Source organism: Ambystoma mexicanum, chromosome 3p (genome assembly GCF_040938575.1).
Source record: "Ambystoma mexicanum isolate Mex_15411 chromosome 3p, UKY_AmexF1_1, whole genome shotgun sequence".
Taxonomy (NCBI): Eukaryota; Metazoa; Chordata; class Amphibia; order Caudata; family Ambystomatidae; genus Ambystoma; species Ambystoma mexicanum.
This window is the reverse complement of record NC_090925.1, coordinates 1,180,684,023-1,180,707,186: the sequence shown is the minus strand read 5'-3', so window position 1 is coordinate 1,180,707,186 and position 23,164 is coordinate 1,180,684,023.

Genomic DNA, 23,164 nt, shown 5'->3' with positions numbered 1-23,164 from the left:
ATTGTAGGGGGTGTCACACCTGGAGGGGGCTGCCTGTGGGGGGTGTCACAGGTGAGTGTGACTCAGGTGGAGTCCTGTCTGGAGGGGGCTGCCTGTGGTGGGTGTCCAGTCTGGAGGGGGTTGCCTGTGGGGGGTGTCAGCAGTGATGAGACTGGGGTGGTGTCATGTCTGACTTGTTCAGCTGCACGATCATTTCTCCCGTATACTTGGTCCTGGGTGGCTTTCCCTTTGTATGGCGGTGTTGGCCATCTGCATGTTGACGCGGAGCCTTAGACGGCCCCCTTCCTTGGGTACTATCACTAGCGGCGAGACCCATGGGGTCGGACCCGTGGCTGGTTCGATAATGCCGTCCTTCAGCAGCTGCGTGTGTTCACGCAAGACTGTGGCTTGCAGGTGGAACCCCACTCTCCTCGGATACTGAGGGACAGGTCGAACTGACATGTCTGTGTAGCTTCATCATTGAAGCCTTCATCTAACCCAGCCCTTTGCAGAGGAGTGGGAAGTCTGCCATGATCTTGTCCCTCGTGATAGGGTTGAAGATCGGGTGTGCTGGGCCGACCATGCTGACAAGCTCATTCAGGTCATTCGGGGAGCAGTCGACTGTATTGTATCTCTTTCCTAGACGTGGATATCGAAAAGTCCCAAGCAGGACGCAGTGCGGAAACTTAGGAGGCATCTCCCTTTCATTGGGCAACGAATTACATGAATAAGAGTGGTGGTCGATAGTCCTTTGTGCATCAGCTGGCCTCCAAAATGTCGTATGGACTGGAGAGTAAGGTCTGATCCCCACTGAAATATTTTGGATATTGGGCGGGTTAGCGCCTGTCTGTCAAGCAGCTGGAGAAACTCCTTTTCCCCCATGATATTGACGGTGGCCCCACAGGCAACCAGGAACCAGACATGTTTGCCACAGATGTTGACAGGTATTCTTGGGGCCTCTTTCACTTCCCTGTCATCTTGAAGGAGGTTGACATATTCATCTTGTCCATATTGGTCGTAGTATTCACCTTCATATACGGGTCCATGTGCCACAGTCACGTGTGGGCTGAGCCATTGCTGTGGGGGCCTGTCATACTCGTCCCTGAGGTGCTGGCCGAGTTCATAAGTCTCCGGCTCTTGGCAGTCATCTTCAGGGTAGTAGTCCTCGACCATCCTCATATAGCGTCTGGGCCCCTGTTGATACGGGCGCATTTGGTAAGTAGGAGCTTGCGCGGTCTGACAGAACATACTGTTCTGCGGCAGAGGCAGTGGTTGAGATGTGGGGAAGGGCCTGTCCTCTCTGCAGATCACTTGGAAATGGCCTTCTCTGCCACAAATGCCACATCTCTGGGAGAGAACGGGGCACGCTGAGTGGGGGAATGCATCCCACACAGATAGCACTGTCTCTGCATCCTGGGCATCATCTGGTATTCTCCTGCAGTACTCATGTCCCCGGGTCTGTTATTCGTTGGCTGGACTGCAGCAATCAGTTCACTCTTCTCTGTTTTGGTGGTGGCACCCCCTGCCACTAGGGTTGCTTGTGCATCCACCCTTTCGAAGATCCGGGCCATTTCGCTAATTTTGTCGATGGAGAGCGGTTTCTTGAGCAGCTGTTTCTTCAGGGTCTGGGACAGGCATCCCTCAATTACCCTCAGCCGGATGACCTCATCCAGGGAGAAAGCATGGAACTCACTTCTTTTGGTACACTGGTTGAACATGTACCTCTCGTAGTCGCAGTTGGGCTCGATGACAAGCCTCTTGTTGAGGGTGAGTAGGAGTGCCGCGAAATCTGGTTGTTCCGGTGGAATGGTCTTGAAGAATGTCTTGACCTTGGAGCCAGCAAGGTTGAGGAACATATTGCGTAGGTTTGGTGAGTCTTCTTCCCCTGCTGCCTTGATGAAGTTATTGAAGTCATCAACCCACTCCACCCATCGTAGGCCCCTATCAGTCTACAGGGTCATGGAGAATGGAGGCGGAATTTGCCATGCAGTGGTGGTGGCTCTCATGTGAGGAGCATGCCAACCAGGCGGTGGGAGCACCAAGGCATCCTGTGCACTCATGGCAGCAACTGAGTGGAGTTGGGCACCTGTGTGCAGATTCCTGCGTGTCTTCCAGAGTTACTGGTGCACTGGTAGGGGTGTGGATGGTGCAGAGGATGTTGAAACCACGTAGGTGGCAGGAGCGTGCAGCACTTGTAGTTAGGACTCGCTGGACTCCCACATGTGGTCAGGGGTCGTCTTCGCTTGGTAGGCTTGTAGTATTGCCTTGCTTCCTTGTGAGGCAACAGGGGTGCTAGCATGGCCTTATGGGGCTGTTGGGGTGCTGGCCCGGCCTTATGGGGCTTCAGAGATGTTTCCAGTGGCCCTGATGGGCCGACAGGCCTTCACTGGAGCCGGGTACTCATGTGGGGGAAAGCCTTTGTATTCCCCTGTTGCTTCCACGTGCTCCAGCACATGAGCGGGGCCAGCATTTGGCAGACTGCTGCATGGCGGAGATGACAGGAGCCCCAAGTGTCCCTGTGAGGAGGCGCGGCTGCAGGCCGCGTGGATGATGGATGCCCAGGGGCAGGCGTCTGCCACCTGTGGAGGACCACTGCAAGAGCGGGGTGTGATCAGGACCGGAGGACAACTATGGAAGCGGGTGGGGGGTTCGGAGCAGAAAATTGAGCATCGCACAGTGGGATCACTGGGATGCTGGAACGAAGGACGATGCCGGTGCTCGGGGGTAGCAGTCTCGTCGCCAGTTGTTGCCCTTGGAATGGTAAAGGACGCAACACTGGATAACTGCACAGGTCTTTCTTTATTCAACTCCAAAACTAAACTAAACTTTTCACTCGCACTCGTCCCCCTTCCCACGTCATGTTCCACATGACTCCAGCTTCTATCTTAAAGAAGCAGTACCCCGTAACAAATTCTATGTTTGATAATTAACTTTAAAACAAGGCAGATCCAAGGTATCCCCTGCCACATTTCCCAATGGTTTCACAATGGGTTTCAGATCAACTCCATTTTGTTCCTGAAAAGGTTAAGCCGGTTGACAACAAAAACAAAAGCCAGAGCTGCCGAACTGCACGGAAGTCACGCTAAATTTATCACGAGGAATGCAACCCTCTGTGCTCGGTCTGGGAGAAGATGGTTAATTGCTCTTAGGCACACAAATCGCAATCCAAGTGTGACTGGATACCCGCATAAGCCCAGAGATTTGACGTGCTTAGATACGGTGTGATCATGTGGAAGCTGTACGTCTGACGCTTAAATAAGCAAATAACGCATCACTGTCAACGCTATCTGGTGGTGGGCCAGCAATCGTGCAGCATGGCAAGCATTTGAACAATGCTTTAGGAAACTGTAAGCCTACCCCTGGTGTTCTGTGCATATGCAAGTCGCTGCTTGCTTGGCATCCATTATTTTCAGGATAGTTTAAAGGTTTACAGTGCAGAGGAAATTAGGAAAAATGAATCAATTAGCTAAATTTGAATTAACTTTTTTTCAGATTACTTTTGTTTTTCATGATCTGCTTTTTGTAGAGACATGAGCTCTTGTGGAGTGGGGTTGTGGCGAGAAGCCAACAATGCAGAGATCTTGATAACACTCTTTCAAGATATGGAATCAGACCGGAAACACCCCAAAAAGGTGGAATTTAAATTATTTGTGTTAGGGCAGTTACATTAAAGCACACAGATAAGGGTCAGCAAGAGATATTAGCACACCTCGTGGCAATCAACACGATGTCCCAAGCAGAAAGGGAACAGAGTGTGCCTTGAAGCACCCACAATAGTTCAGTGCACTGACATCACAACACCAAAGGGGTACATATCGACAAGGGGGACGATAACCATTGAGGAGAGAAAAGGTATTGATAAAGGAATCAAGACAATGAGAAGGTGGAGTAGACCATGACTATTTTTGGGCCACATACAGGTTTGCACAGCGCAACACCGGCAGCTGCATGGGCAAGACATTCGGAAAATGAGCATATCTTTCAGAGAAATAAGAAGAAAGAATGTGTCATATTCCTGCAGACGGATACAATGTGTGCAGGGAACAGAGACAAGAAAGTCAATTGCTGGATGAAAATGGAGGGACTATACTTTATCATCACCCACCCACTACTTTCACCAACAGCCTACGATCAAAGTGTTGCAGATAAAATAGTAAACATTGAAGAATGTGATCCCAGAGGAAAACTAACTTTCAGGCAAACACAAATGATATGGGGGGAAAATATAATATGCAGGGAGTACCCATCAAGCTACCAAGGGAGGAGGGAAGCTTAGGAACACAGGCAGTGGACAAAGGGTGGCAATAAACGTGCTACCAAAGTCACACAAAGACTAATAATCAGAGGGATCAATAAAATGCAGCAATTTCAGAACGAACAACATCCTCTGCGCGATGCAGCTGAAAGGCCCACACATATGCATACAATTACTCGTAATAGAGGAGATGTGAGCAACTTATCTGAACCTGGAATACACCTAGCACAATCAGGAATGGACCAACAATTTGTCTACATCACTACAAAGGTTCAAGGGCAATGGCAAGCATTTCAACCCACAAACAACCTGGGGGGTGAGGGCTACTAGTAAAAAAAGCTACTCAAGAAACCTCCTTCTACCAACATTTATTTCCAAAATGACACAAAGATTATGATAAAACGGACGTCATACCCACCACTGGCGTGAAAGGCGGCAACTGCTATACCAATATAGTAATTGTACAGTTAAAGTTTATGAAACAAAGGATTGAGAAAATGGAAACAAAACTGCTTTTCATCCATCAAGAATTAAAAGTCATGGGAAAATACATCTATGAAAGACTCTCAGAAGCTGATCACCAAGTGGGGTCAAGTGGAAAGCAACATTAATGTGAAATCAGTCCTTTACACCAAGTGGTGAATTTGAGGACAGCAAATACTGACCTTGTAGCGATGAACTGGTGCACCAATATTTACTGTTTAGCCTGTTCAAGGGAGTCAAGATGCATGATAAAGCTGGAATAATGGATACCAAAGGTACTCCAAAGGAATTTCAATCTGTCCCGGACATACAGGGGGACACTGCTGTGCAGTTGGCTTATGATCATGCACACCTATGACATGGGTCAAGTCTGTTTTTAGCCAGTTTCAGTCCATTAAGGGTTGCCTCAAAAGTTCAAATCACTCAGCCCTTTGCCTTCCCGAGGATGATAATTTGAATACCATCACATTGGATAGTAACGATAAAGCTACTACTACATTTCTTAGAAGCAGGGGGAATCCAGCACAGATCACTATATGACAGTGGGATTTTATTATTATTCATATTATTAATATTATTATTATCCATATTATTATTGTTACTGTTAATACTATTAATGTTACACATCGCCGCAAGTGGTCCCTATGGGCTCGGACCCGCTTGTGCGGTGCCTTGACTACACATCCCGCTGTGCGGGAAGTTTCCTGTTCTCCTCATCCGGCTAGTAGCTGTCTAGTTGTTGCACGCTCCCTTGCCGTGCGAACAGGCGATCACGTGCGGCATGGAGATCATGTGACCCTTTATACGGAAACCAAGCGACCGGCACTTTGCGTCGCTTCTGCCTTTGGCGCTCCGTGAGTTTGCTTCTGGATTACTCTCTCTCTCCTAAAACTCATTTTTCTCTCAAACTAACAGTTCTGACTTACCTGTATTTACGATCCTCTGCAGAGCCGTCTCTCGGTTTCGCTATTCCCGCTAATCCCGCTCGCAGCCGGTTCCACGGATCTCTCTCCATTGATTCCCGTCTCTGCCTTCCCTCCAGCTGAGTAAGTTTCCCAATCTTTAGGGGTTCTCGTGCCTTTACCCTAGTTTCTTATTCCCGTCTATCCCTATCTAGATTCTCCCGAAGCTCTTCTACTCCACGAGGCTCCGGATAATCACTCCCGATCCATCTTCGGATGGTGAGAAGCTTGCCATTACCTCCTAATTTCTCTTCTTACCTGGCTCTCTCCTCTAAACCTTCTCCCCTGTTTTTTCCCCTTGTTCAACTCTGCAGACCAGATTCCCGGGGTTATTCTTGAGGGTTCCTTCCGGAGCCATCCAATTTACTGCCTTCTACCGGACCATCTCGAGTGGAAGTCGTCCATGGTTTTCTTCCCATTTGAGGGTTTCCCTGGGCGTACTGTCTCCTCACCCGGGTTACTTTACCTCGGGCGGAGGTGTCAGGATTTGTTCCGGGAAATCTTCCTATCTGCTTTGGGTCTTCCAATTGGAATCTTCTATCGCCAAGGTGAGCGGGTATGGTTTAGTACCTCTGTGTGCCCAATCTACAACTTACACTCATTGTGAATTGACAATTATTGCTTTATATTTGAACAAGGAAACCAAGGTAGGGAGATGATCCATGATTATATATTGCCAATTTCTGGGAACTGAGCAGACCCTGAAAGTTGTACATGAAGCAAACAATGTGTTAGTTAAAATATGTGAGACATCAAATCTTCATATTATCAGATTTCTCAAATGTCAGAAAATACAAGGGACAGTATGCTTCTGGAACTGCACTGACTATGCAAGTTGGTCCCACAATGTAGATTTTTGGATCAAGAATTGAAAGTTGTCAAAATGTAAGGCAATTTGAGAGAATTTCTGGAGGCAGAGTGGCTAAACCACATTCCTAGAGATCAGGAAGTATCATGAGATAGACATCTCAGAACCATAAAAGCAAAAAAGAGCCATTCGTGGAAATGTAGGAACCCAAGAAAAGGACCATCAATATGGCAGAGCTAGGAGAGTTCTATTGGAAGACCTTGAATCAACAAGAGAATGAAATACAAAATGAACCACCTGCAAAATGTAAGACATGCCAAAGGGACTAAATGCAAAAAGGGAGTACTCCTGAACATCACTCAAAAATAGATACATTGAGACAAACAGACAGGAACAAAAAGAATATGAACAGAAAAGGGGCACACACAATAAAGGGAATCTCTGTATGAAAATTAATGCATTGCAACCCATGGTAAAGCACATATAAATCACAATAACAAATAAAAAATAGATCCAGGATATGCGTACATTTTGAATGAGCTAATAAATCTAGCACAGTGGATCACCTCTGTCAGCATGTCCACTCTGAATTCTGTCAGATTGTCATGTTTTTCTGATCGGAGAAAGGGAATCTCGATGATTCTGAGTTTGCGTGCATTTCTTTGCCCTAGGTGGAACTTTTGATCATGGATATACATTCAAGTCACTCTATTCACATAAAAATAAGATACAGGTGGAGATATAGCAGAGGGACATATGCAAAGTGAATGCCCCACTCATTGGCTCAGAAGTGTTCCCAGCGCGTCCGCTCCCAAACGACTACAGAGAAGAAGGTAAGTGGGGTTGGGGGTGTGGGAGGGCTAAGGAAAACAAAAACCCTTACCTAAGTCCCCAGCGAGGGGCGAAGATAGCTTCTCAGCCAGGGGGAGGCTCAGAGCAGGAATGGCCCTGCTTCAAACCACCTCATTGGGTGAAAGGCTGCCACGCCCCCCGCCGTGGACAAGGCGGTTGGAATCCCAGCGGAGAATCGAGGGATTCTCGACCGGGTAATGACCCGGCGAGAGCCAATCAGAATGCATGTTGCATTCTGCTTGACTCTCGCCGGGTACTAATGTTTCGTAATGAGGCTGTAAGTGGGGGGGCAGTGAGAAGTGGGATCAGGGAATTACCATGATTACCCAAATAAGAAATGTGGGGGTTTCATATCCAAAACAACGAGATTAGGGAGAATCATGAGATGGACACACTCAAGGAACTGCCAACTGAGTTTTGTATAGTGTTATTCAAACTGATCCATAGCAAGAGCAGTTCAAACCCCTTGCAGGTAAAGTGTTAGCAAACGTCTGGCACACTGCTGCGGGAGGAGAATCAAGGGAAGGAACAATAGTTTACCTCACAGGAAGAAACCGCCAGATGACAGGCAATGTGGGGAGAATGGCATGGAAGAGGTTAACACTGAACACACGCATGATAGAGGGATGATATGATGTGAAATCTCATCAAAAGTCTGAAATGATTGATCCGTTATAAAGAACAAACTACTGACATTTTATCAAGCAACACAAAACACATACAAAATACTAATTCAGTAGTCACGCATTTCAACCCTGGACTCAGGTAAATAAAATGAGATTGAGCGGGTAGGGCTTCTCGTAGTAGAAACAAAATGGGATGTTTGGTCACTTGCATGCAAAACCTAGTGAACTGAGTGTTGACTGGCACAGAAAACACACCATCGTACCTGGGACGGGACTGGACAATGGGAGGAGACTCAGTGCTGGACATTTTAGGAAGGCCAGGAAGAAACAAATGAGGCAATATGTGTGGATGGCAAGCAACGCAATCACTGGAGAATCAGACAACCAATAGTCTGGGCACATACTTGTATGATGTGGATCCTTCTTGAGAATCGATTATTTGGGGTATCATGACAGGAGTAGAGTGGCATAGGGTGAGAAGGTTGTTATAATACAAGTGACTTTGTAATGATGATACAAAGGATGACAAAGAGAACAACTGCAACTCTGTTAGAGGTCCAGGTCTATATGTGTCTTATGCTTTTATAGCATAACTTTGAATATGTTTGTATCTTCTATTTGTGGGATTGAACACAACATAAAATCCTTCCAATAACGTAAAAAGTGAAACACTTTCTGACTCATCTTTGTTTCATAGTCATTGAAAAATAAAGAACGCTCACTTTGACATCTGTGCAGAGCCTGCTGGCACAGGTTCGAATCCCGGCAGGGCCAAACTCAGCCTTTCATCCTTCCGAGATTGATAAATGAGCACCACACACTGTGGGTAATAATACGCAGCACTCAGATGCCTGAGCGTTCCTAGCGCTATTTAAGTGCTAAATTATTATTATTATTATTATTATTATTATTATATATTTCACAAAGCACTTATAGCTGATATACTTGTGTTTTCAATGCATGACGAAAGTTAATGCAATCTCAGTCCATATTTCTCGTAGATAGATATGCAATGTCTGGGATCGTACTTTGCAAAGCACATACTAAATGGTAAGCATCTCACTTGGCCTCTCTCTGATGTAATGATTACATGATTTTTCACTTAAAAGCAGTGAAATAAAAGCCATGAACACCTTTCATGTCCAAGTAAATGTCTCCAAATACCTTTCGTATAGAATTGCATGTTTTGACACAAAAGAATATCCTGATAAAAGAATAAAAAACATTACTTGTCAAAGCATACCACAGGTGAATTCTATCATCAGTCCCTTCCATGCTGTAATAGAAGCAGAGTGGGGTTTGCGGGCGGCCGGAGGCATGGGGCACCAAACTGATGTCAATAACATAGGGCGCCATAGCTGTTACCACACCGACATAGAGGAGCCTTTAAAAAGCATCTTCGTGCTAGCGCAGCAGCGGCCGCGGTCCACTATGTAAAATAAAGGATCCTCCATGCATGTGCTGCAGACGCAACCTAAGTAAGTGAAAAGCTCTTCCCCACATGGGGGGTGATTTTCACTTATGTTTTGCACCACTGCCATGCCAACATGTGGGAGCCTGTATAAAGCGTCCTCGTGCTCAGTGCTTAATTTGTAAAAAAATAAGTGCCAGTGCCCAAAAAATATTGGCCCCATGATGCCAGGCGCGGCGCCCAGTGTGGGTGCGGTGCCACCTTCAGCGCGGGTGCAGCGCCGCCCTCAGCACGGGTGCACCTGCCGCACCAGTTCAGTGCTAGACCTACCTAGATCGGCCCACCACCAGCCCATCACACAGCTGCTTCTCCATGTCACATGTTTGGTGCTGCAACAACTGCTGGCACAGGCTAGTAGTAAATCCGCAACTAAGGCATGCTCCTCCTGTGACTGTGCCCGATGCCACCGGGCTGTGTGAGCGCTTTAAAAATGCAAATAAATAAAAAAGCATTCTGTTTCAGTCACTGTTGCTCTGTTTTTGTCTCTACCCCTTGTGCCTCATCTGACAGTCTGTTAAATACACCAAGTATTGTTAATCGGTTCCCTCCAGGAAGAGCACCCTCCCCTCAGCCCGTTCTTCAGTCACCTCATCCAGGTGTTTTGTGTAATCAATTTACTCTCAAGCCCTTATCAGTCATCACATCTCAGAAATGCATCCCCCTTCAACCTTCCTTCAAGCATGAGCATGCGTTGTATAACTTGGAAAAAGTCATTTCTGCAAGACATTTTGTTGTGAAATCAACGGCCTGTGCTACTTCTGCTTCAGGGCCTCTTTCCACTTTAACACATATTAAAAAACTAAATCTGTTTTGTCACCCAAATTCTGGAGCCAAAGGAGAGTGCATATTCGGATATCTCCTTCCCACTGACATGTTCTTGACATACTTCACTAAACTGCGGGGTGTAACAGACACCCACCTCCCTATCTGAGGATTCCTATCTGATGATTGCATGTGCTCTCATTCGGAGCACATGCTCGGAGCGTATTGTACCCAGGTTAAGGGGCCACATCTGGTGTATAAACCACACATAAGGATAGAAAACATGTGCTGGAGTTATGTAAAACAATGACAGCAAAAGACGGTTGAGAATTATACACGAATACTCAACTAGTGCTTTTATTTATGACGACAGATTAGTGGGCATGTGCACCATGTTTATACCCGTCTAGTTTCCATGTGTGTATTTTTAAGCCTGAAATAGCATTTCAGAAGTTCGTCTTTGCATGGGCTTTTCTCGCGAAGTGCAGCCAGTTCGGTTTCGGCCCAATACCTGCGCCATTCCGGGTCCCCTCGCTGAAGCTCGTTTGTGAACTAATGAGGCCGATAACATTAAAAGGAGGAACGGAAACACCCAGGCAAAAATTCACAGTTCATGTTTCGCTTAGATGAATGCTATCCAGGGTCGGACTGGGGCATACAATTGTCTCAAGTAGAGCTCGGCAAGTGACTTACCTGCTTTGCCGGCTGGTTCTTGGTCTCCTGTCGGGGCCTCAGGGTTGGGGGGGGCGGGTGCACATATGGACACCCGCACAAATGAAAAAGCAGGCAGAGGGGGCAGCAGGGCAGGGTCTCTCTCTCACAAGTCAAGACCGCCTCCTGTGGCAACAACAACATGTCACCATGTAATTTCACTGGCTCAGAAGAACAGCCAATGACAAGTGCACATTCTGTGTTACTATACAGAAAGTATCAAATACTGCATGGTAACAACAGAATGGTAGTTTTCATTGGCTGTTGTTTGTAACAGTTTGTTTTTCATTGCTATTGCTGGCCCCTACCAGGCCCAGCCACATATGGCCTGCAAGCAAGAGAGGGATCGAGATCAGAATGACAAATTCCAATGATTTATAATCGAAGCAAAGCGAAGTGGAAGAACAAACAAAGCAATTGCATGTGCGCTGGCCCCGCATGAGTTCTGGTGCCCAAAAAAGAGTGCCGGTGTTGGGCACTGGCAACCACCCCCACAAATTAAGCACTGCTCGTGCTGGTGTGATGTGCAACAGCACCCTATTTTAATTAAGTGCTCCCCGCCCCCGTGCTGGCAATGGGTGCATTGGCACAGAGGAGCAGTATTTTCCCTTACAAAGGGTCCCGCTGCCATGCCAGCACGGGGGAGCCTTGGAATAGCTTCTCTGAGCTGGCCCGGTGGCAGAGCAAGGGGCAGAGGTAGCTTCACATTATTTTTGGAGGGGGGTGGCTAGATGACAGTTTTGAAACATGGTCATGAGTGGCGCCATTAACACACTGCCCTGTCCACTCTGCACCAGATCCAGAGCTGCCAACTTTTGAGAAGGTGCTTGAGGGTCATCCATACAGTGACTGCACAACCACTCACCACATTGTTCCTACTATGGACATTTACATTTAAAGATGTTTTTGTATAGCAGCACATACCTTCCCGGTGGGGGTCAATATGTCTTTGCTACAGAAGATCTGAGCCATGGCAACCTATGGTCGCCTTCCCTGTGAGCTCCAACATCTGCAGCCAGGGTATAAAGTGGAGGCACAAAGGGCTGTGCATTTCCAAATCTCTTACAGCCACTCACGTGCATTTCATATTTACACCAGTAAAGTGGGTCATTTTTGCTATACAAAAAAAATGAAATCGTGGCATGAGTCCTGCTGTGTAACAACAACATATCAATAAGAACTAAGAATTTCAAAATGCATAAGTACTTTAATAAGTACTTTAATCCATGTTACAGAAAAGCTCTTACAACTTTAAAGGTACATTTGGTGGTTTTTCAGTGGTAAATCTGTGGAAATTCCACTAAACAGATTTAAAGTTACTACTTGGTCCGGCGGAATAACTACCTGATTACAAGTGGTGGTAGGTGGTGTTAGTCCCCAATAATTGGAGTCCAAAGGATTTCGGTGGAATTACCACCGGCGGTAATTCCACTGATTTTGCCCATTTTCAGCAGTAAAGTGGTAGATTTACCTCCAGCTTTTTGCTGGAGGTGAATGCTCTACTTCACTGGCTAACTTTTAGTACGGTGGTGCAGTAATGCGGCAGTAACTGTATTTTACCTCACCATTGTTCTTGTAATGAGGCTGAGGTCTGAAAGGAATGACAGAAGTAATGCTCAGCAGTACAAAAGCCACAGTTCAGTAACAATTCCACTGCAGGGGGAAGTGCTTAAAATGCACTGCTGCTGTCTCTGAAGGTCACGCCGGCTACCGTGAGCTCCCTGCATTGTTCATTGTGAGGGCTCACCCTGACCTAAGTAAACAAATTGGAGTCCTTATAAGTGATTACGTTCACAATATGTGAAAAAGGACCGTAACAACGAGGCGGGATGTAGTAAGAGAGCACCTTCATGCTCCTTCATGTCAGCGGCCCTTAAAGCTGTCACCTAGAATTGCGTTATTGTTGCATTGTCGCACCCCCAGTCTCATATCACCTGATTTGACAGGGAAATATATAGTCCGACCAGCCATTCAGTGCTCCAGAAATGTGTGAATAGCAGGGGGACTGCAGCAGAACCAACATTGGGTGTGCGTCTCACTTTACCATATCTGCTGTGATTTCTGGGAAGCTCTTTTATGAAATGTCTACACTTAAATGTCAGTCGGTTCGTCAAAATCCACTGCATGCAATCAGTGATGGTCTCTCACCAGGAAAAACAAGATTTGATGGCGAGAGAACATCACTGATTGCATGCAGTGTATTCTGTTAAGCCCTCCAGACACACGCGCGTAGATGAGGAAATCACATAAGAGATTTCCATATAGAGATCTCTTACAAACATGCCAACATGCCCCCCAAAATGCCCAACTTCACTCAGGAGATACTAGTCTATAGCATTTGCATGGCCTTAATGCTGGATTTGAATGAGTGATGATTTGACACAGTAATATCCTAATGGAAATGCTGGAGGTGACGTTGGAGCAGAAAACCCACAGCAGAGAGAATCCCTATATGATAAGGTATGATATGATATGATATGGCATTTATAACGCATCTATACACAAGTGTTTCGAGGTGCGACGAGGCAAGGGAGGGGAACAGAGGGAGGACGGACAACGACACTATTAGGTCAAGTGTCATTCAGATCAGGCATGTGCGTGGGAAGGGGGAAAGGACAGTGCTGTACATGGGAAGATGATAACAATAAGTAAGTGACGGCCAGCAAGTGGCAAGTGCAAGGTAAGTGCAGACATCAGGTGTCAGCGGTTGGAAGGAGGACTGTAGGGATACAGAAACAGTCCCAAGTGTGGCGGTGCAAGGGGGGCAGTGCAGGTGTAGGACCTGGGTCCGAGATCAGAGGGTGTCCAGGTGGCCAATGTAATTAAGGTTCCAGCCAAGCGGTCAGCAGAGAAGAGGAGGAGAAAAAGCAGAAGCAAAGAGAAAGGTTTTGAGGTGTTTCTGGAACCGGAGATGGTTCTCCTCAAGTTTGAGGGAGGAAGGGGGCTGTTCCAGAGGGAGGCACCAGCCGAAGAAAGAGATCTACCACCAACTTGTTGCTTAGAGAAGCGACTGACCCTGAGGGAGTTGGAGGCAGATGAGTGAAGAGCTCGAGAGGGAAGATATTTAGGAAGAGAGAGTTGAAGGTATTGAGGCCCCAGGCCCCAGATGGCCTTGTGAACAATGCAGAGGATTTTGAACTTAATCCTCGCAGCCACTGGGAGCCAGTGCAGAGATTTCAGTCCTGGAGAGATACTATCCCTGGGCTTGAGGCCAAGGACAAGTCTCGCAGTCCTGTTCTGGATAAGTTGCAGAGGGCGGAGAGTAGAAGCAAGCAGATTGAGAAAGAGGCAGTTACAATAGTCCAATTTAGAGAGGACCAGAGCTCTGGAGACAGTGAGCTTCTGGGGGAAGGTGAGGAAAGGAAGAATACCTCTGAGGAGGTGCAGCTGGTAGTGTGACTTCTTAGAGACGTCTGAGATGTGAGGAGAGAAGAGAAGGAGAGTGTGAAGTTTAAGATGACCCCAAGGTTTTTAGCCTTGCAGGTGGGAGCTGGAAGAGGGCCAAGAGAGGCCGGCCAGAGAGTTACATGAAAGGAGGTGAGCTGGTGTGCCTATCAGGAGAATCTCAGTCTTACTGGCATTAAGGCAGAGGTTGTTGGTGGTACACCACTCCTGGATAGCAGACAGACAGTCGGAGATGACGGAAAGAGAGGAGGAGGCACAGGGTAGCCTGAAAATGAGCTGGGTGTCATCTGCATAGCACAGAAAGTTGGGGCAGAGAGTGGCGATGCGGTGTGCAAGGAGTGCAAGGTATTGGTTGAACATTTCGAGTTCCACAGGCGCCTTACATGCCTTCTGCTGGCCCATTTACCCTTCATTTTAGAATGATCCCTTCTGCCATGAAAATCAGCCAAAATCAGCTCAAAATTGGGCAGCTATCACAGACTTGTTTTTTCTTAAACTCCTGTGGTGGGGTGCCGGATTTTGTGGTGCCAGGGTGCTACGAGACATATGGCCAGTCCTGGGGGCTTGTGTTGTGATATTTACAGCCAGATGGATGTGCCACTAACACAGTCTATTTGTGAAGAGTGGCTGGCAAATTCTGTGCAATATTTTGGCTGTAGTCTGTGGTGTGTCCTAGGCAGTGGTAGAAACTGGTAATTACCATCACCAAAGTCATGGTTTTCTTCATTGCATGAGCAGAAGGGAAGTACCCCTGCGAAATGTGAGGGGTGTGCGGATGATTGTAAAGTGTGAAAATCAATATTTGCCAATAGGCAGGATGAGTTTGTACTAAATAGTGGGAAAGTCAGTGTGTAAAGTGAATATGGAATGATTAGTGCTTCAAGAAAAAGGGTTCAGCTCAACGAGAGAGCACTGGACGGAAGAGGAGCATATTGGGGTCATTGTGGTTATGATGGGTGCACCATCAATCAGGTACTGTGAATTTTCTTATCTGGCACCTATTTGGTTGCACACAGGACTGCTGAAAAAAGCCTGGATAATTCTGTGAAGTGTATCCTCAAAGAGCAAACTTCAGTTGGCGTATAAATTGTGTAGATCACTGTTTTTATGCCACTTAAGCTTTACTAGCAATTATAATAACGCAAAAGTGCAGTGAAGCACAGCCTTTGTGCAAATGGCCTACAGCACCACTAAACGCCATGCAGTCAATGACTGAACATTAACTACAAGTATCAACTAGCTTTAGTGCCAGATTGTGCAAAGCTTTTCCCCATTGTCTCTATACCCGTAAATTGCGTGCCAGTGGTTGCTTACCTGAGGCTTTCCAGAAGCTCCTCACATCAAACACACAAATTGGCATTGTGTGTTTATGTTGGTGTTTTAAGTCCCTGGGCCTCGTCCTCTGCCTCCTCCTTCTCCTCTTCCTGCAAAGCAAACAGTCAAAGGCTGTATGCATGGTGAGAGGAGGGGCTGCCTCTGGGCTTGAAGGGTTCATGGGAGAATAGCTCAGGGGCAAAGGGCTGGCCTTGGAAACAAAACGACACAGAGCAACACAGGTTTGATCCCCGGTTCTGTGCTTAGAAACCTCTGGACTTTAAGCGTGTTATAAATAACCAAGTATAGTAATAATAATAATGAATTATCCCAACAAGGGGTTAACTATCAATAACAAAGGAAGATTTGGAATGTGTGTTGTTGTCAAGATGTGCAAATGATGGCTGATTAGAAAGAGAAGGTGTGCATACATCTGTATGCCATGAAAAACAAAGTTGGGATTGTGTTTGTTTCAGTCTCACTGTGTTTCTTTAGATTTATTTTGGTTAGCATTACTTTCCATGCTGGTAATTGTGGGCTTTCAATCAAAACGGGGATCATAAAGCTACAGTTGTAATCGCTTTTTGCTCGGTGTGTGCATGTGCATAGTCCATGTGAGTCTCAGCTTGCAAGAAAAAAGGTACATCCAGCCGTGTGTGTTGCTGTTTATGGTAAAGCTGTGAATATTTGCAATTTTTTGTTGAATTATTTTTTTTTTAAATTTTGAATATGCATTTAAGGTGCTTATACAGCAAGACATTGTCAAAGGGCAAAGGGACGGACCATGGGACAAAGGCAATAGAATACAATAATGAACCGAATAGAGGTGGCCCAACTAGGCCTTGTGAGCATTCAGATCGTGCAAGTGCAGAGAGAAAGAATGAGCAGGGTGGAGGTAAGTGCTAAGAGATTCCCCTGAGAAAGAAGTGCCAGAGAATAGGTTGCTGGGAACCAGTAAAGTGCTTGGCAGAGGTCACATAGTAAGAATGGTTATCTGCCGGTACAAAGTGCAGTCCTGTGAGGGATCGCAGGCCAGTGGGTGTGCAAGGGCAAGTGCTGGGAGTGGAAGGGGCTGAAGACAATTGGGAGGAAGGCCATGACCCAGGAGGGCACATAAGGGCCAAGGCCACCAATCTCATCAACTGAGGGGTTTAGCATGTGGGAAGGAGGAGGTGAAGAGGAAAGTCTTGAGGAGCTTCTGGAATTTGAGGAGGTCCGGCTCAAGACAGAGGGGGAGGCTGCAAAAGAGGAGGGAGCCAGTGGAGTAAAGAGATCGGCCCCCAGCCCGCTGCTTAGAGAAGCACTTGACGCACAGAGAGTTGGAGCCAGAGGAACATAAAGACCTGGTGGGAGAATATTTGGTGAGAGCAAATTGTAGATAGCATGGTCCCTGGTCCCAGACAGTCTTATGAATATGCAGAGGGATTTTAATTTGATCCTTGCAGTAACTGGGAGCCACTGGCAAGATTGTAGGACTGGAGACATGCAGTCCCTGGGTTTGAGGCCAAGGATAAGTCTTGCAGCCCTATTCTGGATAAGCTGGAGGGGCAGAGATAGGAAGAGGATAGATTAAGGAAGAGGCTGTTGCAGAAGTCCAGCATAGAAAGTACCAGAACTCTAGAGACATTGAGCTTCTGGGTAAATGTGAGGAAAGGAAGGATGCCTCTTTGAAGATGAGTTCTTTGTTTAAAGGTAGTACTACTCCAATTGTAGTCAAGGTTAAGATTGGATTTCCATGATATGTAGCAGCCCACCACTGTGTGTGTATCAATGAAGTATTTCAAGTACAAACAACAGTTTTACAGTGGAAAATCACTAACTCCACTGTATGCTGGTTCTTGTCCACTTATGTTATACAATTAAATCAGACTGTAAAATGACATCTATCAATGCCAGGACTTAAAAAATCAGTATTTCAGTGTTCTGTTCAACATGTTTAAGGAAATAAGAGTATGAATGAAGTAATTTGGTGAGAACCTCAAACTAGTTGATAAGTAACAGGGCACTGTACAAAACAAGGTGGTGAATACAGGGAGAGAACATTGAAGAAACCATGGGATGGAAGAACAATGAATAGGGTTGATCCCTTTGGCTATCCACACAAACAAGAGATCTACAGAGATCTGTGCGGAACCTTTATGCATATGTCCATATTCTGTCAGGGATGTTCAGCCTTTCAATACTGGGTTTAAATGGTGCAATTTATGAGCACTGTTTTTGTTAAAAACTGGGCAAAACAGCATACAATGTACACGTAATTCTATGACACATGAAAAATGCAATAGTCTAGGTCACCAACAGTACGCAGGATAGGCCGTCACTGTGCCTGCAGTGCCACTGTAAAAAACATATTGCTGACATTGCAAACAAAGCCATAAACCCATAAACCCAGACCCAAATGTTCACTTTTGCTGAAATCCATGGAAAGGGGTTCAGTGTCTGCAGAGTTCGAACAGGTGACTCTGCAAAATATGGTGCAGATTGGTGAAACAGTGTGGAATCAGATAGGGAACATACACAAAGCCACAAGCACAGAGACCCACACCTAAATGTGCACTTTTGCTGCTGAAATCTGAGGCAAGGAGTAGGGTTTCCAGATGTCATGTAGCCAATGATGTTAGGAGGGTGCTAACAGGTGACTGTGCAAAATTTGGTGCAGATTGTTTAAACAGTGTGTAATTGTTTTGGGAACATACACAAAGCCACAAAGCCACAAACCACACATTTTCACACACATATATATATATATATATATATATATATATATATATATATATATATATATATATATATATATATATATATATATATATAGTTAACAGTAATTTGATAATCATCACTTAAGCATCAATATGATCTATGTAGAGTGTTAGATTTGGTGGATATATGTCTTTTCCTGGGGTTGGATTTGGGTAATAATCACATTTTCAAATGAATGAAATACTGCAGTTGAATGGAGCACTAATATGACAATGTCATACCTAACCTCCATTGTTCTCTGCTATGTAAATTATAACATTATCCCATAGGAGAAGAAGTGTGAACTTTATTTCCAGCCATGGAATTGAGCAAAGTTCCCTACTATGGGATGCAAGATTATTATTTTGTTTCCTTGAATTTGTGGAATATGTTTCCACTCCAAAAAATAAATAGGGTGTATGGGGTGAAAGGGGTGACCTCTGTGAAAGGACACATCTTCCCCCATAATAAAAAGAAGTAGGGGTCAGGGTCATGTGAAAGTCCCCTTTATTGTCCCCTTGGAAAGAACAGCCCAGTCCCTGGCACATACAATGGACATATTCCAGTATTTGCCACAAAGACAGTGCTTGGAATGCTGAGAAAAAATGGCACAGTGGGGTTGGGGACACGGGACACAAGAAGGAGGCTGGGGACCTAGAAAGGGAGACGGTGGGTAGAAGAAATGGGATGCACGGGGCCATGTTCCTTTGGAAAGTGTTCTGTAAAAATATTACCTCGATTACAACAATCTATGCTATATTGCAACGTTTTCCAGTTTTAAATCAATTATGCCAACAACAACATCTTTTGCCTGCATCACCTTTTTTGCAGGTCAAATCTCCTGCCAAAGTTTGTTCTGGCCAGAAGTAATCACAAACATGAATTTGCTGAGAATTAAATATGCATTACCCCATATGCAAAGGCTTCTGCATGAAAGAAAGTTTCAGAGAATACAACACAGACACTCACAGATGTATTTGTATTATTATTTTATTGTAGTCAAAGGTGCTATACGCCAAAGCGCTTTTACAAAAATAGAAGAGTAATGGTACAAGTTGTATGCAAAACAGTGGAAGTATTTATCCAGTGGAATAGCAAGTGATCCTTAAGGCGAGAACAAAAGTGAGGAAAAAAGCACAGAGAATGAAGAGGGATGGGAAGTGCATCCCAATGCTCTGGGGTCAGAAGGAAGAAGGAGCGGAAGCAAGATTGAGCACAGGTGGGATGACAGATGGATAGAAGAACATGGGATTGAGAGCAAAGGGAGTGGGCGGGGAATGGAAGGAAATCAGAGAGGAAAGATGGTGGGCAGCCGCACCATACAAATATTTGCACATAATACAAAGATCGTTTAAGAGCAGATGTGATTCAAAGGGAGGCCGCCAGAGTGACATCAGCGCAGGAGAAATCGAATCACACGGGAATGGAAAGAAAAGATGAATGAATGAGTTCTAGATGGAGTGAAGTGGAGCAAGCTGGGTGGCAGGCAGACCGAGAAGAAGACAAGAACAATGGAAGAGTGACACCTGCACTGGCTCCCCGTCGCTCATCGGATTATGTTTAAGTCCTTCTCCATAGTGCATAGAGCTTTCTCTGTTGTTGGAGCGGAATTTCTGCAAACATAATTCTCCCGCTACCTGCCTACTCGTGCCCTCTGCTCATTAGCCACTTTTCTGGTGGTGGTGCCTCGCTTTAGGCTAGCCCGTAAAGTGTGGCGCACCTTCTTGGTTGCTGCCGAGAAGGCATGGACCAACCTACCTTTGCCCCTATGGGAGATCGGCGATCAACTGATTGTCTGGCGGAAACTGAAGACTCTGTTCTTTTAATAACAGCAGCCTGGATCTCACACCTCACCTCCTCCTTAGCACCAAGATGCCCTTGGGTGTATGTGCGCTCGACAAACTCCGCCAACATAACAAGAGTCGAGAACAAATAGGAGATGGGACAAGAGATTGGGCAGCGTAAAAAGAAAGAAATAGGCATGCTTTCTGGATGTTGAAAAAGTGGAAATGATAAGAACAAACACTAGTGGAAATATGGGAGGAGAATTTGAGGGAAGAGTGAAGATCAACACAGGTTCTAGACTGAAGTATACATTGAAAACAAATCAAATCTAGCAAAGACGACAGAAAACAAATATACCTGTTTTTGTTAGCATGGCATTTAAGCAACAGTATTTTGATTGTTCAGCCCAGTCAGAAGAGCATATACTATTTAGCCTGGCTCATGTTAATCTATTCTAGTCCATCCACGATACGTGGACGTAACTCTAAATTATTTGCTGCAATTCATTTCAGCAATGAGTATTTATCCATATTTACCATACTTTAGAAGAAAATACATTTGTTTGAAACTGTTGAAGGAGGAAAACAAACAGCTTTTTGATCTACCTTATCGCCACCTATCCTTATAATGTCATGCACATGCACGCACCTATGAAACTTATGACACGTGGTCATGCAACACACACTTTTTTAACACACACTCCTACAACAAGCGATCCTATGACACACACTCATATGACTCACACTCATATGAGATATGCTCCTACAACACAAGCATCTACTACAAACATTCCTATCAAAAGTGGTCCTATGACACATACTCCTACTACATGACAGCTCCTACTAGAGTGAAAGTGGCTGCCTTTGCCTCCACCTACTTTCCTCCTTCTACTCCACCTTCATTCCACCTTGGCTGAGCGGGTAACTGCGTACTTTGAATCCTGCTGGTGAGACCCTTCCTGGGACTTTTTCATTTATTTTGCAAATTCTTTACTTTGTGTCCTGTGCCCCCTATTCCTTTCTCCCTCTGTGTTTCCCTTCTGCTTTATTACCCTCACACCCCCCCTGCACCTCCCAGCCTACCCACCACCCTGATTGGCCACAGTGTTTTTCTCGTGGTCTAGTCGTCCCACAGCACACCACACTCGCCATTTCTCCTTGGCTGAATGGGTGACTGCATACTTTGAATCCTGCTGGAATCCTGCTGGTGAGACCCTTCCTGGGCCTTTTTCATTTATTTTGCAGTTTTTCTTTTTGTTTTAGTTTGTGCCCCATGCCCCTTTCTCCCTCTGTTTCCCTTCCACTTTGTTCTGCTCCCTCCCTCATGCCTCCCAGACGCCCACCACCCTGAATGGCCTTCCATTCTTCATTACTGACCTTCCAAGGGTTGCCCCGGCGGCGAATGGCCCCTAGGCAAAGGGCGGCTCCCACAGAGGCAGCTCCTGGTTGTGTCTGCAGGTGTCTGCAGGGGAAGTCAACCAGCAGTGACTAAGGAAGGTAGGACTCGGCTGGGTTAGTTATAGAACTTCACCCTACCCTACAAATCTGTCCATATAGCAGACTCCCAAACTCCTGTCTCTAAAATTGCACTGTGAAAGTATTTAATATTGCATTTGAAACCTAGGCCTTTTTTCTCTCTATTCAGGACTCTCAAACTCTGGTGTGTTTTTCTCCTTTTTCTAAAATTGCTTTGTGAAAGTAGTGCCATTCTTTGGCTTTGCCTCCTACAAAGCACTCATCTCACGGACCTTTCTACCAATATCTTAGCACCTGTCATCTTGTCCAATTGTCAACTTGTCTCATCTCTCTCTGTCTCGTCTGCTTGCTCTCTGCTCTGTGTCCTTCCCTGATGATCTCCCCTACCCATTCCCACTCCCTTCCTCTTCTCTCCTCACCCTACCTACTCTATGGTGCTCTCTGTCTCCCCTATCTTTTCCAACTGCTTCTCTATTGACTATCCTGCCCTCCTCATTAAATCTGGTAGGAAGAAGTTTAAAAAGGACATCCTGGTCTCCAACCCAAGCCTCCCTCTCGCTGATACCTATACCAGTGCCTCCTGCAGGCAAACTTCCACTGACATCCTCTTTGTCGTTCCCTCGCCAGACCTATAGACTCTACATATGGTCTCTGTGCTATCTCTCTTCTGTTCCACTCCCATTAATGGTGGCATCCAGTGGTACCATCTTGGTCCAAGGCCCCCAAGCCAACATTCTCCTCTTTGATAGAGGCTTCCCGCGTCTCGTCAATTTCCTCTGTTCTCCTTCTGTCCACTCTCCCCCCTGCACGGCTTGCTCACCTCCCCCTGCAGTCTCCTCCTTGTCTATCTCACACTCTCCTCCTTCCTCTTCTGCCCCCCTTTGGGCTTCTTCTACACCTCAGCCAGGCATACCTCTGATTTGTACCCCTCCCTGGAAGTCTTTCAAGGATGGCAACCTTCTCCATTTTGCAACTCTAAACTCAGTCAGCCATCAAACACTCCTCTGACATCTGCCACCTCCTGGAGGAACTTGACCTCGATGTCCTCTGCCTCACCAAGACATGGTTCACAGCTAGTTCTGTCACTCTCCTGCCTGATGGTTACAAGATCCTCTCCGGTCCTAGATCCAATAGTTCTGTAGGGGGTATAGCCAGTGCTTAATTTGTGGGGGTGGTTGCCGGTGGCCAACGCCGGAACTCTTTTTTGAGCACTGGAACTCATGCGGGGCCAGCACACGTGCAATTGCTTTGTTTGTTCTTCCACTTCGCTTTGCTTCTATTATATATCATTGGGATTTGTCATTCTGATCTCGATCTCTCTCGTGCTTGCAGGTAGCAGGCCATGGCTGGCTGGGCCTGGGAGGGGCCAGCAATAGCAATGAACAACAAACTGTTACAAACAACAGCCAATGAAAATTACCATTCCGTTATTCCTATGCAGTATTCTATACATTCTGTATAGTAGCACAGAATGTGCCGTTTTCATCGGCTGTTCTTCTGAGCCAGCGAAATTACATGGTGACGTGTTGTTATTGGC